The sequence below is a fragment of the Ambystoma mexicanum genome, chromosome 8, assembly GCF_040938575.1.
Source record: "Ambystoma mexicanum isolate Mex_15411 chromosome 8, UKY_AmexF1_1, whole genome shotgun sequence".
NCBI classification, from domain to species: Eukaryota; Metazoa; Chordata; class Amphibia; order Caudata; family Ambystomatidae; genus Ambystoma; species Ambystoma mexicanum.
The window spans coordinates 1,692,505,265-1,692,523,693 of NC_090929.1; the positions used below are offsets into that span (position 1 = coordinate 1,692,505,265).

The 18,429-nt window shown below is 49.3% G+C and overlaps 1 protein-coding gene across 1 annotated transcript in view; it reads left to right on the plus strand.

The window, feature by feature from the left end:
- The window catches only part of LOC138473831 (deleted in malignant brain tumors 1 protein-like), an 835,597-nt gene that overhangs the window by 216,599 nt on the left and 600,569 nt on the right, over positions 1 to 18,429 (plus strand). Inside the window, exon 2 of the mRNA XM_069612216.1 lies at positions 7,954 to 7,995. The gene's annotated coding sequence lies outside the window, so the exon portion shown is untranslated. The remainder of the gene's footprint in view (positions 1 to 7,953; positions 7,996 to 18,429) is intronic.

Below are 18,429 nucleotides of genomic sequence, written 5' to 3' on the forward strand. Positions count from 1 at the left end.
TTTTATGCCTCTATAATGGCTGCTTTGTAAGTTAGCGATGCCAAGAAGAAATCGTCTTTGTGCGCGTCAGAAGGGTGACTTTTCCAACGATTTTCAGCACAACGTTTGGTTTTACGGAGTACTCTTAGCTGTGGTGTGAACCACGAGTTAAGGTGTGCCCGTGGTTTGGACTTCCTCAGTTTGATAGGGGCAATGACGTCTATAGCTGTGAGCATGCTAGAGTTATAGATGTCAGCTAGAATGGTGGGGTCATTGCTGGAGTCAATGGCAGCTTTAAGCAAAGGGAGTAGCAGAGGGAGGAGTTTCTCCTTGGTTATGTCCTTTTTGTTTCTGGTCGGGAGGGCAGGCGCTATCAAGGTCAGGATGCAGGGGGAAGCTTCAGTATTAAAAGTGATAATGTGGTGGTCTGTCCATAAGCATGGGGTATTAGCCAAGACATTAATATTGCAGTTAGAGCTGGCTAGCCTGACAAGGGTCCTGCCTTTGGAGTGTGTGGGCTCTTGAATGTGCAGAGTGAAGCCAAAGTTAGAGAGGCTGTTTTCCAGGTCTAATGCAATGGGGTCTTTGGGGTCGCCAAGTCCTAGGTTGAAGTCTCCAAGGATAATGATTTGTGAGTTCGTTTTTGCATTGTCAAGGAGCAGGGTAGAGATTTCGCCGACGAAGGAGGGAGCAGGGCCTGGGGGCCTGTAAATTAGGTGAAGGGTGGCTGTTTGATTAGGAGTTAGTGAGAGTTTGACTGATAGTAATTCAGCGGACTCGAGTTTGGTGTTTGTCGATACTCTTAAATCGAGAGTAGTTTTGTGGATGATGGCTAGGCCACCACCTTTGGTATGTGAGGCAGAGGTGCGGTCACATCTCATGATGCCGAAGCCGGGTGGTATGGCAAGGGATAAGGAAGGACCAGATGCCGCATGAAGCCAAGTTTCAGCTACGGCAATGAAGTCGAGATCAGAAGATATTATAAGGTCTGCAATATCTAGCGCGTGCGCTGGGAGGGATCTGGTGTTGATGAGGGCGCCCTTGATAATTGGCAGTTTCGCCTCTGTAGAGGGGGATTTGCTATTGGTGGGTGCAGTAGATAAGCTCGGTGGAGTGTGTTGTGTTTGTTTGGGGAAATTACTACGGATGGTGCGTATACGGAATCTGGTGCCTAATCTTTTGTTTCTGAGAGATAAGGAGCACGGTTGATTCGGAGTAGGTTTACTAGCGAAGTGTTTCAGCCAGAGGGCTGGGTCATTGAAGTATGGGTTAATGTCAGTGTTGAGGTGCTGGAGGCATATGGTGGGAGTCATAGGGTCCATTGTGGGGGTCGCCATGCGCGGGGTCGGGGGGACAAGGCTAGGGAGAAATAAGGTGGCTGATGGCTGGAGGTGTGTCGGCCGTATGTGTGGCTGGGTAATAATTGCTGCTTCAACTGGCAGAATGTGGTACAGTACGAGGAGTGCCCTAAAGAGCATGGTGGATAGGCACCTAGGAGGAGGTGTATCGTGGAAGTAGGCAAATTTGATTATACTAAGACGGAGCAAAGTCAACAATAGGCAGGTTTGAATTTAACTAAGGCAGTGCAAAGTCAACAATAGGCAAGTTCGAATTTAACTAGGGCAGTGCCAAATCAGCAGTAGGCTGAGATACACAGGGCGGGGTAGCACCTAGATTTGACACAGCACAGTTAGGCTAAAAAGCATGGTGCAGGGCACCATCTAGATTGCATTATCACAGTAGGCTGATATGTGCAAAGCAGGGCACCATCTAGAATTGTAATGTCACAGTAGGCTAAAATACACAGGGCAGGGCAGCACCTAGATTTGACACAGCACAGTTAGGCTAAAAAGCACAGAGCAGGGCACCATCTAGAATTGTAATGTCACAGTAGGCTAGAATACACAGGGCGGGGTAGCACCTAGATTTGACACAGCACAGTTAGGCTAAAAAGCATGGCGCAGGGCACCAACTAGAATTGTAATGTCACAGTAGGCTGATATGCACAAAGCAGGGCATCAACTAGAATGATAGTGTCACAGTAGAATGCAATGCACAGGGCAGGGCAGTACTTCAGGGTTCAGGTATGGACAAGGGGAGTGCTGGTAGGTTGAAAACTCTGTGGCACGTTGATACTGGAGGCGAAAAAATTACCTTGGTGGGTGTGTTTTGGAGGACCAGGGGGTCTGGCAGACGGCAGAGTTGGCAGAAAACAGGAGTAGAACAGGCCTTTTCTCCGTGGCCTTCTCTACAGGTGGCTTCCGCCTGCCGGTGTGGGCTTCTGGGGGAAATGAAGCTCCGTTGCCTAGTAGCGGATAGGGAGCCTTGCTTCCATGCCACTCGTAGCGACGGCCATCTTGCGATCAGACATGCCAACAGCTGATCGAGTGTGCGCTCAGGACCGCACATGCAACAGGGCTCACCTCTCATTGGGCTGTTGCTCAAGGGATGTTTCTTGTGCCGTTGCATCTGGCAGGGATAAAAAACACCACCACCGACTCACTCAGCAGAGAGCTGCGCTCGTGCCACGAGTGGGAACTATGCCAGGATCAAGTGGACCGACTCTTTCAGCGATGGGGCAAACCCCAAATCGACCTGTTCGCGACGGCGACGAACTCCAAGTGCGAGAGTTTCGCCAGCAGGTTTCACCAACCGAGGAGCATGGGCGATGGTTTCTCGTTCCCCTGGGACGGCCTGTTCCTATATGCGTTTCCTCCGTTGCCGTTGCTGCTCCGACTCATCAACCAGCTCAAGAGGTCCTGGTGCAGAATGATCCTCGTCGCACCGGCGTGGCCGAGACAGATCTGGTTTCCGGACCTTCTGGACTTGTCAGCGTCACCACCAGTCAAGATGTCGACGGACGCAGATCTTCTCTCCAGAGAAGGAGGCGCCATCCTTCATCACGACCCGGAGTCGCTAAACTTGCAGGCCTGGCTCCTGCAGCACTAGAGTTTGGAGGGTACGATATCCCAGCTGACTGCAGAGAGGTTCATGCAAAGGCCAGGAAGTCCTCAACTCTCAAGTGCTACGGACATAAGTGGAAGAGGTTCTCTGTCTGATGCCGTGCACAGAAGATTAACCCTCTGCGGATTACGGCCCCTCAAGTACTGCCATATCGCTGGCCAAGGCTGGACTAGCTCAGGCTTCCATCAAGATACATCTGGCTGCAATCTCCCGATACACCAGAACTACGGGACAGGCGTCCTTGTGGTCTCATCGCCTGGTGAAGGAATTTATGAAGGGACTGTTCCGATCGTTCCCGCCGGTGAAGGCCCCTGCCCCGGCGTGGGAACTCAACGTGGTGCTGTCATGGGGGCGCCATTCGAGCCTCTGCATTCAGCGCCGTTGAAGTTCCTGTCGTGGAAGACAGCATTTCTTGTGGCCATCACCTCCGCACGACGAGTGGGAGAGATCCAGGCCCTATCCTGCAAGCCTCCATACTTGACTTTTCACGACACGAGGGTGGTGCTGAGGACGCACCCCTCCTTTATGCCCAAGGTGCCGTTGGACTTCCACCTCAACGAGCCCTTGGAGTTAACAGTTTTCTTCTCGTCGCCTTCGTCGCCGGCTGAGAGGACTTTGCACTCGCTGGATGTGGCTAGAGCGCTGAAGTTCTACGTGGACCGCACAAAGAGTTTTCGGAAGACGTCCCAGCTATTTGTGAACTTTGGACCTGTGAACCAAGGGAAGGCTCTCTCGAAGGCTTCCATTTCCAGATAGCTCTCCGGCTGCATCATGCACTGTCACCGTTTGGAAAACCGACCGTTGCACGGCCGTCCGAGAGCCCATTCGACCAGAGCGATCGCTGCTACCACGGCGCTCTTGTCTGGTGTGCCCCTGCTGGACATCGGCAGGGCTGCTACGTGGAGGTCGACGCACACCTTCACGAGATTCTACTGCGTCGACCGGGATTCCAGGGAGGAGTCCAGAGTCGGCCAAGCAGTGCTGCGCAACCTGTTCGCCTGAAGGTGGGCCTGGTGAGGAGGTAAGAGTGCTTAATGTTGAGTTTATGTAATGCTTAATGTTGAGCCTTTGCCACCTCCCGTGGTTGTGCATGTGTGTACTGCTGTGTATTCTTATATTCATGAGCATGTGAATCCATGCCAGACCCCATGCTGGAGAAGGAACAAGTTACTTACCTGTAACTGTTGTTCACCAGCATGGGTCTGGCATGGATTCACATGTGAACCCTCCCTCCTACCCCTCTGCGGCTCTTCACTTGGTCATACTGCCACTTTACGTGCTACCAAATCTGAGGATGGCTGCCAGGGGAGGGGCTTAGGGAGAGGGCAGTCATTGGCTGGGGGCAGTATGACCCAGAGATCAGTGATTGGTTACTACGAAGAAAGACAGATCAGAAACAAAACTGATACTGATTTTTTTCTTTACCGAGGATTCCCGGCCTGACGACGGGGAATATTCATGAGCATGTGAATCCCTGCCAGACCCATGCTGGAGAACAACAGTTACAGGTAAGTAACTTGTTCCATATAAAAGGCTGAGCTTTGGGGTCTCCTCGGCGGCTGAGGTGTTCCAGAACATCATCTGAGGGGCACTTGTGGACCCGGAAGGAGTCCTCAACATCACCCATGACATTCTGGTGTACGCTAAGTCAAAGGCCAGACACCTGGCACGCCTGGCCAAGACATTCGAGCACCTCTGCTTGCTGGGGCTCACTTTGCATAGGGACAAATGCGAGTTTCTCAAAACCACAATTGAGTTTTTCAGGTTTGTCTTTAAGGCGGATGGCGTGTGACCTGATCCGCGCAAGGTGAGGGACATAAAGGAAGCCAGACCACCATAGAATGTAGCCGAGGTGAGGAGCTTTCTGGGCATGGACGTATTGTGGCCGCTTCATTCGGAACTTGGCGTCCCGCTCTGAGCCGTTGAGGACATTAACGAAGAAAGACACCACATGGCAGTGGGGGCCGCTCGAACAGGCAGCCTTCAACGACATCAAGGGCACCCTTGCTGCTGAGGACACCATGGCGTTTTTCGACCCGGGGCTTCAGACTGAAATCATTGTGGATGCCAGCCCCTATGGTCTAGGGGCGGTTCTCACGCAGATCGGGAATGACCAGGAGGTCCGCTTGATAGCCTACGCCAGTAAGGCGCTCTCCGAGACCGAGCAGAGGTACTCGCAAATCGAGCAAGAGGCCCTGGCTGTGCTGTGGGGCTGCAGGCACTTCCGCCTGTACATCTTGGAGAGATCTGTCACTGTCATCACGGACCACAAGCCCCTGCTGCCCATAATGGCTGGCTCCTCGTCCAAACCACCAGTGAGGATTGAGCGTTGGATGCTCGCACTCCTCGAGCATGGAGTGTCGCTGGTCTACCGCCCAGGAAGCAACAACGCTGCTGACTACCTCTCCAGACACCCGAGAGGGGGCTCCCATTCATCTACATTGGCAGAGGAGGCGAATGAGCACGTCCGGCTGGTCATTGAAATGGCCAACCAAAATTTGATGTAGGTGGAGGAGCTGGAACACACGTCAAAGAGCGAGGAGTGTTTTGGAATTCTGAAGACAGCAATGGAACAAGGTGCCTGGAAAACCGTGTTGGAGGCATTAGGCCGGAGAACAAATCAGGCAAGAGTGGCGCTGGAGCAACTCGGGAGGGTGCGGGAAGAATTGACATTCTCTGACTTGGGGCTCCTGTTGAGGAGATAGGATCGTGGTCCCCCAGGCCAAAGTCCAGCAAATCATCGCCCTGGCGCACCAAGGCCACCAAGACGAAGGCTCGCCTCAGGCAAAAGTTGTGGTTTCCTGTACTTGAAAGAAGAGTGGAGGAGTTCGTAGCATCCTGTGTGTGGTGCCAAGCAGCCTCTCCGGCACAACGTGAACCTTCCATCGAAACGATGCCTCGAGGGACAAGGCCATGGGAAGTGGTTCATGCAGACTTTGGGTCCACAACCAGAGGTACCCACTTCCTGGTGGTGGTGGACGAATGGTCACGATACCCCGAGGTAGAATTTGTGGAGTCGGTGTCATTCGATAAGGTGGTGGTAGCACTGGAGAAAATCTTTGCCACCCATGGACTGCCCACGGTCTTATGCTCCGACAACGGGGCGCCATTCCAGGGAGACAGGTTTGCTGACCCCATGAGGGACTATGGCATCCATCATAGAAAGGTCACCCCGCTCTGGCCTCGGGCAAATGGGGAGGCAGAGCGCATGATGCGCACACTGAATAAAGTGTTCAGGATCTCTCAAGGAAAAGGCGAGTGCCTGCAAAGGGCTCTGTACGTGTTCCTAAGGGGATATCGGACCACACCTCACTCATCCATGGCCGTGGCGCCAGCGGAAGCACTGTTTCAGCGATGCCCGAGGGACATAATACCAGAGGTGGGTGAGCGAGAGCTGGCCGTCATTAACAATGACCAGGTGGAGGAAGAAAGAAGGGCAAGGACCGAAACGGAAAACAACAGAAGAGGTCTAAGGCCATCAAGAATTGCCCCGAGGGATGAAGTGTTAGTGAGGAATGGTCACGCGCAGGGTAAGCTGTCTCTCACTTATGAACCGGCTCCGTTGGACGTGGTGGTGGTCAAGGGCTCTATGGTGACCGCGTCAGACGGAACAGCATCGGTGACCAGGAACGCCAGCTTCTTTTAGAGGCTGGGTGAGCCCAGGCCGGAGACCATTGAGGACATAAACCCAGAGGAAGCACCGGACGAAGGACGGGGTCGTCCCTCCCAAGTGGATTCTTCAGCCTGTGGTGGGCCAGGCGAAGGGACACCAGCCAGAGAAGCGGGCAGGAGGTACCCCCTGAGAACAGGGTGTGGGAAATCTGCCCGTTTTACAGACTAGGTGACGGACTGAGATGGCGGTGCTGTGCGGTAGAGACTTTGATGCAGTTATGTGGGGTGCCAGCTGGGGATCAAGGGTGGGCACCAATAAACGGGGGAGAGTTGGGTTTGTTAATGTGTGCTGTTAATGCGTGTTAGTTTAGATCCTCACTTTTCAGTTTGTTGTTATGGAAAAGGAGGAGTGTGGTGTTGCCCCTTTAACCGTCGCATGCTGATATAAACGGGGCATTCCCGGCAGCCGCCGAGCCACCGGGGAGCCCACACGAACAGCACCTAGTCTCTGTGTCTTTGTGTTCAGGGGAGTGTGGTCTCACGGTACGGCGGTGACTGCACACCGCTAACAGTAGCTAGAGGCAAAGTCCCCTTACTACACTGTACAGAGGCGCAGCTCTCCTTCAGCGATTGTGCCTCATGTGACAGTGTTCCAGCATGTTGCAAATCTAACATCTTAGTGTTCCTACTCTGCACGGGATGGAGACAATTAGCATCCAGCTTAGATCTGCCTAGCTCTATAGCCTGTAGGACTTCCTGAAGGCCCATAATCCACAAATAGATTAGAGAGTGCAGATAGAAAACAATGGAAAGAGATCAAGGGATTAGTGCCTTCACTGACCATCCACTGACATGGCACCGACCGGCTTCCTTGTTCGCGCCTGTATTGGAAATGTATAGGCCGTAGAACTACAATACAGATGTTATTTGTAGTTCTTATGGCAGTGGCTTGCATGCAGAGCTGTTATGCTCTGATTCAAATCACCTACCGAAGGAATTAATATATATACCACGAGGAGCACAGGATAATGTATTTAAAATAATCCCAAATTGTGACTCACCGAATTCTTAATCGCCAACCCGACTGTCACAGGGAAAACAACAATGAACTGAGGTCACAGGGCGCGGTGCAAGCTATCTGTACTGACATCAACGTCAAAACGCACAGTGGCCCCTGCTGTTTAAATTTTACAAGACCTGCTGTGTCAGGGAATATATATCTAAAATAAGGAATCTGTGGGAAGAACATTCTTCTGGAAGAACATTACCGGAGGTAAGTAATTTGTTTTTCTAGCCAATGTGGCAGCTTCCCCCTTTTCTCACTTTGTATTTCTTTGAAATTGTTTGACAATTATATCTTGCAAATTACCTACATTTTTACTGTCTTTGTTTCTGTAGAATCAACAGAAGAAAAGGCAGCAATTGCACATGATGAAATTCGTAAGTATTTTGGAATCATTGCACAATTATCAGGCAACAACCAACAAAAACAAGGAAACAGGGAAACAGCATGTTCACCTCCATGGTAAAACAATGTCCAGTGTTGTATAGTCACTGAAGCATGAACAAATACATTCTCTTAGCCCATCCAAATACCAATAGTAAGGCCTGAACTTAAACCTTGTTTGGCTGAGGCGTTCCTTTGGCTGAATGTCCTAAAGTCCCAATCAGGGGTTTTCTCCTCCTGGCTTAAAAATGTAAATACGATGAATTGCCATAATATCCTTACCTTTCGTGTTATCCTCAATGACATGTACAAGTGCTCAGCTGCTTCCAAACTAAGCTTGTGCTAAATGAAACCACAAATGCAAATACAAATACAAAATAAATATATTGCAATGAGTGCTCCTTATTATCATGCATATTGTTTGAGTAGGCAAAACCCAGACACATGTTTGTATGTTACATTCAATGGATTGCCTTTCTCCTGCAGATTCCTCATCTGATAGATAGTCCCTCCAGCTTCGCTGCTTCGGAAGATTTTCGACAGAGGGGGTAGCGGACCTCGACCCGGCCATCGACTATCAATCCGTCTTGCTCGGTGTCTGGTCATCGGCTCCAGACGTGACGTCAGGCGTCATATAGATATCCTGTCACTATGCCCAAACCTCAGTTCCTTTGTTCCAAGCACTAACATGCTGCTTAGGAACAAAGAGCTTCGACTGTGTCGAAGTTTTCATCAGAAAACGTACCCTTTTTCACTAAATCCTTGATGCAAGATGTCAGTCTCTCGGGTATCAAGTTTGAAACGGTGTTGGGATTGTGGCACCAAGATGTCCATCACTGACCCACACGAGTTGTGTCTCTTGTGCCTCGGCGCGGGTCACGGCACTGGCGGGTGTCTGTTGTGTGCCAAAATGCAACCTAAATCCCCTTGCGATTGAGCTGTAATACTCGTTCTGGGTCGACCCCCCTCAAAATCTCTGCCACGGTCAACGGTTCAGTCTTTGAATGCCGAAATTGAGGAACATACCCCTGAGAAAGAACACTGGCGGAAGAAGAAATGGTCCCACTCAAGGAGCCACTCTTCATCGTCCTCCTACCTAAAAAAGAAAAGGCCTCACTGCCATCGTCGGGATTCCGAGTCGTCGACGGAGAAAAGGTAAGCTGTCGGCTAGGCTTACCACCTGCCAGGAGTGGAAGGATTTCAAATCCTTGATGCGTGTGAAGCAGCATGCTCCAGTTGGCGCAGCTAACCCTCCCTCAACGCAGCATGCTTCGGAGCCAAGTACGGCACTCGGTGTACCGACCCCTCGAGTGCCCCGGTGTTAGGAAAGATTTCGTAGTTGTAGGTAATTTTCCTTCCATGTGGCAACCCCTAAACTTTTTGCTGTTGTTTTTCACCTTGTTCTTGACTTTGCCAGAGAAGTGCAGCCTTCTGCTGCACTCCTCTGGGCTTTCGCTCCTTTTCTTACGGGGAAACTGACATGCCCTTAAGACAGTCAGTACCGGGGAACGCTGTTTTCCGTAGTTTCTTTTATCATGTTGCGGCTTTAGTGCAACATGACACAAGAGGGCACTGTAAACTAAGTTACAGCTCTCTTGGGTCTCTAGCCTTCTACAGGCCCCAGATACTCGTTTAGGATTGTATTTGATCGGTGCAAGTAATTCAGGGACGGGAATGGTGGCAGCGATCGTTTCTTTATATTTTGAGCTCCTTTTGGCGTTCTAAGCACGTTTTTTGCGCTTAACCCAAAATGGTGGCCTGGCTCCCAAAATGGCCAGACCACGAGGCTCCTTTGTCCTGTCCGCTGACCGTCTTGCTCCCTTCACCTTCCCCAGGTCGAGCCGACCCGGGGCCTTCCTTATTTGGGCATGTACTTTCCCACGAAACACGGATGCTTTCACCGGCTTCTACATGTCTTTTGTGTGCCTCCAGGATGTGGGCTGGGATGTCTGGTCCCAATACACATCCTGGGTGCCAGAGAGTCTAGGGTGGTGTGAATGCCTGGGACCACCGTGGTCCGTGATTGGTCCACAAATGGGGTGTGTGTTGATGAGCGGATCTCCCATTGGGTCCCCTCCGTTTTGGCGCGAAGGGAACCGTGGATAAGAGGGGGCTGGAAACACCACTACCATGTCGATCTCCTGAGTTCTCACGAACAAAGGAATACAGGAGCCAAGTATCCTGCAAACAAGAGGCTGGTCCGAGGAATCGCTGGTGACCCGCTGAAGGACTTCTGCTCTGCACTGCTGTCGCCTTGTGAAACCCTTTTCACCTTTGATCGAACCAGAAGGCCTGTACTGGTACTTCGACCTTTGGAATAGCGGGAACAGCTATTCTCGGCATCTTCATCATCTCCTGCCAGTAAGCCTTCGGAAGCGTCTCTGGGCCATCCAGTTGACTGACCAGCTTACAAGGGAGTCTTGCTCTGTAACCGCCGCCAGGTTGTGTTGTATTTCGAGTCCTTGTCACTCTCACACGCTTAGTACACTTGGCGTTCCCAAGTCTGAAGTGAGTAGTGTACATTTGGCTCAGATACACACGGCCGCTCCGTTGCCCTGCTGTGGTGACAAAACTGTGCAGGTTTCTTCGATTGGGACGTCTTTTTACTCAACACGACGACGAGGCGTTCCCGGCTCTTCTGAACCTGCCAGCTGCTGAAACTGACGCAGAGAAGCCTGGGCCTGCTTGCATCGGGGACCGGTGAGTAGTTTAGCTAGGATCTGGTCGCCCTCCTGCAGGAGCCCATTGCTTTTCCCCGCTGTGTAAAACAGCACCCTTTTGCCGTACTCGCGCTCTGCTTCTGCCCACTGTTGAGGCTGCGCTTGAGTCGCGGAACTTGTTCTTCTTCTGTAAGCACTAAACTGAACTGCCTGACTTCCTTCGAAGAGCTTCTCCTTTTGCCCGTTGGCACCAGCGCGTGCAGGTACTTTGAGCACAAGGCTCCACTCTTCGCAGGGCTCGGACTTCCATCTAGTTAGGTGCCTCTGAAGGCGAACTGAGTCTAAAGCATTGTATCGCACTGCCTGTTTTCCTTCCCTTGCAGGTGGACTACACATTTCGTGCATATAACGCTTGCGACTGTCGTATTTGTATATATATTGTGTTGATATGGTATGTGTTGGTTTAATATTGTGATATTGTGATTTTCTCGCTACGGTCATTGTTTTAAAGGCCTTAAAATAAATGTGTATATATTTTTGATATAACAACTGTTTGGAGTAGTTTGTAAGTGATCTTGCTTTGTGTGCTCATTGCGGGCTTTCAGTCACCCTCACCCCTCTTGAGACCTCGTCTTGACCGCCGCGATCGCTACCTTGATTGGTCTGGCTCGTCCAGAGGTTACCCTGTTCCACGTAATTAGGTTGGCCTTCTGAACTTCTGCGCCACCAGGACAGAGTTCAGAAATCCGTCTTAACACCCGGTACCGACAATGTTGGCACTGATAAATATTTTGACGTCAAAAGAAATCCAATGGAAGCCGGCTTACCCCGTGCATCCAAGGATGTCGACGCTACCACATCTTTATCCCGATCGACACCGACATCCACCATATCGGCATGGAAAGACAAAGCCTTGACGTTGACAGATGTCAAGAAAACATTTACTCTGCAAGCCTGGTCCAAATTTTTCAATACCATGGTAGGCATCTTCGGCGGTCATGACGCCGATGACCAGGGGGATGTCAACCGATTTACTTGGGTTTAGGAGGGGTCGATTATTTTGACGACCAGAATCAGCTTTTACAGCTGGCTCAAGTTCTCCAGGATGGCAGCAATCTGGATACCTCGCCAGACATCGAGTTTCAGCAGTCCCAGCCCTATCTTCACAATACCTCTACGTTCAGGGCTCTGGTAGAAAGGGTTATTGACACCCTGGGATTGCACTCATCAGTGGCGCCTGTACAAGGTTATGACCTTACCAACATTCTAGAGGAAGGCCTTGCCACTGAACGCAATATGCCTCTAAACCCAGCCATTGCCGATCGATCCTTTAGCAGTTATGTGTCAAAACACATGTCCCATTCCTCCCATCAGCTCCACCATTTCCGGGAAATAGAGGCCGGCTAGACGAGACCCTTCATATCTCTCCGCTCACCCTTCCCCGGAGGGGCTTATTTTCCAGGCTGCTACGGGCTCTTCTAGACCTGCATCTTCTACATCCACTCTGCATCCAGACAGAGAAGTACATAAAGTAGATGCCTTGCCAAAAAAGGCATTCACTTCATGTAGCATGGCCCTCAGAGCAACAAATGTGGCAAGCAGTTTTGCCAAATACTCTTTCGGTCTATGGACAGCAGTGCAAAATCATGCCCAGTATGTCCCAGAAGGAGAAATGTGCGAGGCTTCCTACAGCTAGTGGAGGATGGGAAAGAAGACGAGAGGCAGTCGCTGCAAACGGGCCGGGACATCGCCGACTGTGTTGCCCAATCTATGGCATTAGCCATCTCTACCTCTCCCTGTCTTTTCCCTCTCTCCTCTCCCCCTCCCCTCACTATATTCTATGCACTTAACCTATCAGAATTGTCTTCAGACCTAGTATGATAATCGCCTGTTTGTTCCTCTCCCTCACCTTTTGTCAATCTCCAGCACTACTAGAAATGCCGCCAGGCCTAGTACGATAGTTGCTTGTTTTGTTCCTCTCCACCCACGCCCTCTCCTTCACCTTTTGTCAATCTCCAGCACTACCAGAAATGCGTTCAGGCCTAGTACGATAGTCTCTTGTTGTGTTCCTCTTCTTCCCCCCTCCACCCCTTCCCTCACCTTTTGTCAATCCCATGTACTACCGGAAATGTAGTCAGGCCTAGTATGATAGTCGTTGTCTCTCTCATCTCCTACCTCCCCCACCCTTCCCTCCTTATCATTGTCAAAGCTCTTGCTCTATCTAAAATGTTGTTAGGCCTAGTACGATAGTTAATTTCTAATTCCTAATGTCTCAAGGCCTTCTAAGAATCTCATTGTATTTTCCCTTGCTCCCTGAAAGTAATTCCCTGCAACTGGAGCAAATACTCAGTCAACCGCCCTCCAATCGGTGTGCTGTCAGAGGGGAAATCAAAGTGACTTCGGAGGCAGGGTTGCAGCTGCCGCTGCTTGTTGACCTCTAAAATTCCCTCTGCCCCGCCCGGAGCGCGAGAAATGCTTCTGCCCTTGCCTGGTTGGTGGGAGCTGCGCTCTCCTGCCATAAGGATCATACCTCCTGTAGCCCCGTGCCCTAAATGCAGGTTTGGCCGGCTGCACAGCTGGGCCTAAGGATTTGGCAGCGATTTTTGAATTCCTTGAACTTCTCCAAGGAATGGTTGGCTTTGTGGCCGAAAAGAAGATCGCCCTCGAAGGGCATGTCCAGACGTTTTACTTGGACGTTAAGTGAGAAACCAGAGGTTTTAAGTAAGCCTGCCTTCTTAGTGTTATTGATATTGATATTGATCGTTTATTTGTATACCACCTATACACACGTGTTTTAAAGCGCTTCAAGGCAGGGGTCGATGCCTGGGCTCTAAAGCTCATTCAGTGGGGTTATTGTCAGCCATTTCTGAGAAAACCACCGGACAGACTGCCCCCACCACCAATCCAACCGGGACCGAGCTCCAGGAAGAGCTGAGAGCCCTGTTGCTGAAGGGTGCCATGGAAGAGGTACCACACTGAGCAGAGAGGATCAGGTTGATATTCCCTGTATTTCCTGGTGCCCAAGAAAGGAGGTGGTCTCCGTCCCATTCTGGACCTCACGGCCTTGAACAAGTTCTTGAGGAAAGACAAATTCAGGATGGGGACATTGAGATGCTCTCGCACTGGCTGTTGTCCAAAGACCTACAGGACGCCTACTACCATGTGTCCATCCATCGAAAGCACAGGACGTTCCTAAGGTTCACCATCGGAGATATGCACTATCAGTTCAAGGTGCTTCCCTTTGGTCTAAACTCGGCTCCAAGGGTCTTCACCAAGCTCATGGCGGTAGTTGCGGCACACCTCAGGAGATTCGGGGTCCACGTATTTCCATATCTGGACGACTGGCTGATCGGAGGGAAGTCTGTGCTGCAGGTCTTGTCTCGTTACAGGACACCTTCTTGCTGCTGCACAAGCTGGGATTCTCCCTAACCTTAAAGAAGTCCCACATGACACCAGTCCAAAGGCTCCAGTTCATCTGAGCAGTCCGAGATACCCAGGTGGGAAAGGCTAGTATGCACAGCGCATTTAACAACCCCTACCTCTACAGGCAATGTTAACGTGTCAATTAATCATGAAAGTAGTGCAGCATGCTGGATGGGGTCCAATCAGATCTTCTAAACCCTCTTCTCTGCCACCTATATATGATATGATATGGCATTCATAACGCCCCTATACATAAGTGTTTCCTAGAATGTATTGTTGTGGTAACATACGCAGAGTCGGAGTAGATAGTGACTACCTTCCCCTTACACATTTCCAGAGCCTCAATAAGCTCCACCAACCCGGATGCTTGCACAGTGTAATGTTGTCCAAGGAAGATAGCTCAGCGGCAACGTGCTCGCTTTGGAAACAAGACGACACGAAGCAACACAGGTTCGATCCCTGGGTCCGCGCTTAGAAACCTCTGGGTATTAAGCGAGTTATATATATGCAACTGAGACATATTCCTGTAACAGTGCCTCGATGCCCCTAGGCTGTGTGAGAACTTTAAAAATGCAAAGAAAATGAAAAGAAAATGTGACCCAATTGCTTCTCCACCTCCACCCGGTACTCACCACCCACAAGACTTACAACTGCTGCAACTGTATGTCCCTCACCAGTGTCCTGATCAATTGTTGATGGTCCATCAATAAATGGTGTTCCTCCTGTCTTCAAACCATCTTCTTTAACACTTGTACTTTTTCCCTCATCTCCCTCATAGGTCTCCCAATCATGAACATCATCACCAGGCTGCACTGGGTCAGCCAACAAAGTAGTTGAGTTTACTATGTGACACCTCACTGGTCGTACAGAAGCATTTGACAAAATAACCTCGTACCCATAAAACCTCTGAGTAGTCAAGGTTAATTTCGACTTCTCCAAAATTGAAAAAACAACATGGTCCACGTACAGTGTCACTGGGCAACCCATAGTAATGGCTGAGGAATTTTGTATTGCAAAGGCTGCTGACGCAAGAGATTGCTCACACAGAAACTGACCCTGTATAAAGGAATACAACAACCCACTATAAAAGGCCAAAGGTTTGTGACCTAATGATGTTTTCTGTGTTAGCACCGCTGTCATTACCTTCCCATCTGTATACGAAAAAAGAAAAAAAGGCTTTTGGTAATCTGGAGTCGCCAAAACTTGAGCAGTACTGATCGCAGTCTTGAGCTCCTGAAAACAAGTTCTCATTTCTTCTGACCACTCGATCGGACTCTTTTCTTTCTGTGGTTCCTTGAGAGCTTGCAGCAGGGGCCTTTGCAACTAGAGTAGTTGAAAATCCAAGACCTAGAATAGTTACAGACCCCAAAAACTGTTGCATCTGTTTTACCGTAGTTGGTTGAAGCATGTTCTGAACTGTGGCAGCTCTCTCATGCATTACCCTTCACCCTTCAGTTGATAGTACCTGTCCCAAATACACTACTTCTGTTTGACAATATTGCAGTTTTTATTTGTCCACATTGTACCCCTTCTCCGCGAGCAGGGTGAGGAGCCTGACTGCGTCTCCTCGACACTGTTCCTCTGCAGTACTACAAACAAGTAAATTGTCCACATACTGAATTACAATGCTGGACATTTGTAAGTTCCCCAAATCTGTCTGAATAACTCTGTTAAAAACTCCTGGAGATTCACAATACCCATGGGTTAACCGCGTGAGTTCAAATCTCTGTCCACGATACGTAAATGCAGTGTGGTACTGGGAATCGGGGTACACAGGAACGGAGAAAAAGGCATTCAATAACTGTGAAGTGGGTCGATCCAGTAGGGATGTTACAAAGAATGGTAGCAGGATTTTGTACAACCAGAAATTCAGCTTCAACAACATTGTTCAGAGGCTGAAAATCCTGCACCATTCTCCAACTAGACCCCTTTGCCTTCTTCACAGAGTCAATGTTACAAGGGGACATGTAAGGTTGTATAATGCCTTGCTTCAACAATGCCATAATGGTCTCAAAAATCCCTTTGTCTGCCACCTTAGACATAGGGTATTGCCTAACCCTTGGTAAAATTGCTCCTTGTTTTAATTTTATTTGCACTGCCCCTACACTTTTCAATAACCCCACATCATGGGTTTGCTGGCCCATAAGTGTTCTGGCACTTTCTCCAAATCATCCTTCCAGTATGGCGATGTTTTTCTCACAATGAGTATAGTCTGTGTTACCTCCATTTGCTCCACCATTACCTGACAAGGCACCCCAATCTCAAAAACCATTTCACCTGCGTCTTCTGCATCCTCGAACAATTGATCATCGGACATATCGCTTAACGATGAGGTCGGATCAATAAACAACACTGTGCACTATTCGCCTCCTTCCTCATCGATGCCTGAAAGAACCACACTGTCCTTCTTCACAACTATGGCTTCTAGAAGAATGGTAACCATAGTCCCTGGCGTTATCTCATGTGACTCTACAGACCGGAACACAAATTCTAAGGGTATTCTCCATGACCGATCTCTTATTCCAGGTACCCAACTTAGCACTATCATTACCCAATACAAGAATAATGCAGAATGTACTGCCACCCCCTTAATCGTGTTGTCACTGCAATATGCGGGGAAAAGCGCTGCTTCTCTTAATGGGTACAATCATGGAGTTGAGTACACTATGCCACCCTTTGAACACTTGATCGACATATTAAGCTTGCTCAGGAGGTCCCTTCCCAAAAGGTTCACCAGAGTATCTTTGCAGTATAACAAGGGAGCAGATAAAGTTTGATTACCTATCTTGATACGCAAATCTTCAGTGCATGGAACCGATAGGACCGCCCCAGAAACTCCCTGTGTGTTCATTGCGTTGCCTGATAGGGGAAATTCACCTTCTTTAATACAGAATTTCATGGCCCCTATGCCGACAATGAAAGAGAATGTCTCCTTACCTACCTTTACACATATCCAGATCTGTAGTACCCGATAGAATTGGACTCGTCATAGATACCTGTGGGCTGGCCTTTTCCGGATAGATTTGAGCACCATGATGCGAAACAGGGTTTCCTTCGAGTACACTTGCTGCAGTGTAATGGGTAACTGTCCCATTCGGTAGAGGATTCTTCTCCCAAGCCTGTACTGGCTCCTTGGTTGACATGATTGGGGCATGAGTCTGTGCCATTCCAGTTCCTAGGTTCTGATCAACCCTGGACTTGCTGCAATGGCACAGAGTTCGGGGCGTAGGGCGATATTTAGGTATTCGTCTGGTGGAGACCTTCGTTAAAATACTGTGGTCAACTTCGACAATCCGTGACACATGTCCCATTCTTCCACACACCCATCACTGCACTCCACACATTCCTCCATACCCCCATCCCTATAGGCCCTTTTGACCAGGGACCCATTCCTCCAAATCCGCTGAATGACCCAACGCCCTCGTGAAAATCCTCCCCTACTCTGTGAAAATCCTCATCGGTCTTGGTCCAGGTACATACTCGTCCTTCCATGCTTGTCCCATTCCAGAGTCTATTTGTCCTTGTTGTGCCTTTTGTGCCTGGTCCATACTCTCCTTTTCCTTGTCCTGTCGCCTCTTACAAAAATGCACAATGTGCGCATGTATCTCCTGCCAATTCTTCACCTCAATCCCACGACCTTGTCTAGATCATGCTATACTTCTTGAGGAAGTCCCCTTTTCAACATGTGTTAGGCAGAGACCTGTGCAGTTCCCTTAGGGAACACTGCAAAAGATTTAAGACTGCAGGTGTTGGCAGTAAACCCACTTGGTAGCAGTCTGTACCACCCAGATTTACCTGGTAGCTGTGGCTGAGCAGTCAGACTTCCCTCAAGAAGAGTTAGGCAGTATGCAAAGTATACTCAATAGGCACTCAGATACAATAATACAAGCAAACACTGACCAGAGCTTTGGTATCAAAGTATATAATTATTTATTTAAAAACACACAGTTGAAACACTCCAGCACTCTTATTGTAAAATATTAAAGTATACTCAATAGGCACTCAGATACAATAATACAAGCAAACACTGACCAGAGCTTTGGTATCAAAGTATATAATTATTTATTTAAAAACACACAGTTGAAACACTCCAGCACTCTTATTGTAAAATATTCTAAACACAGTTACTATTATGATATATACACCCCTTTTTCCCTATTAGATAAATCACAGTAAAACACCACTTATTTTCATACAGAGGTGAGCGCTTAACTAGATTGCACTCTAATAAGTTTGTGTGAAAGGAAGGGAAAAAGACAGAATATGAAGAGGTACACCACTCTATGATTCAGGAACACTGTTAGCAAGGCAGAGAGCAAAAAGTCACTGGTGAGCCAAAGTCCA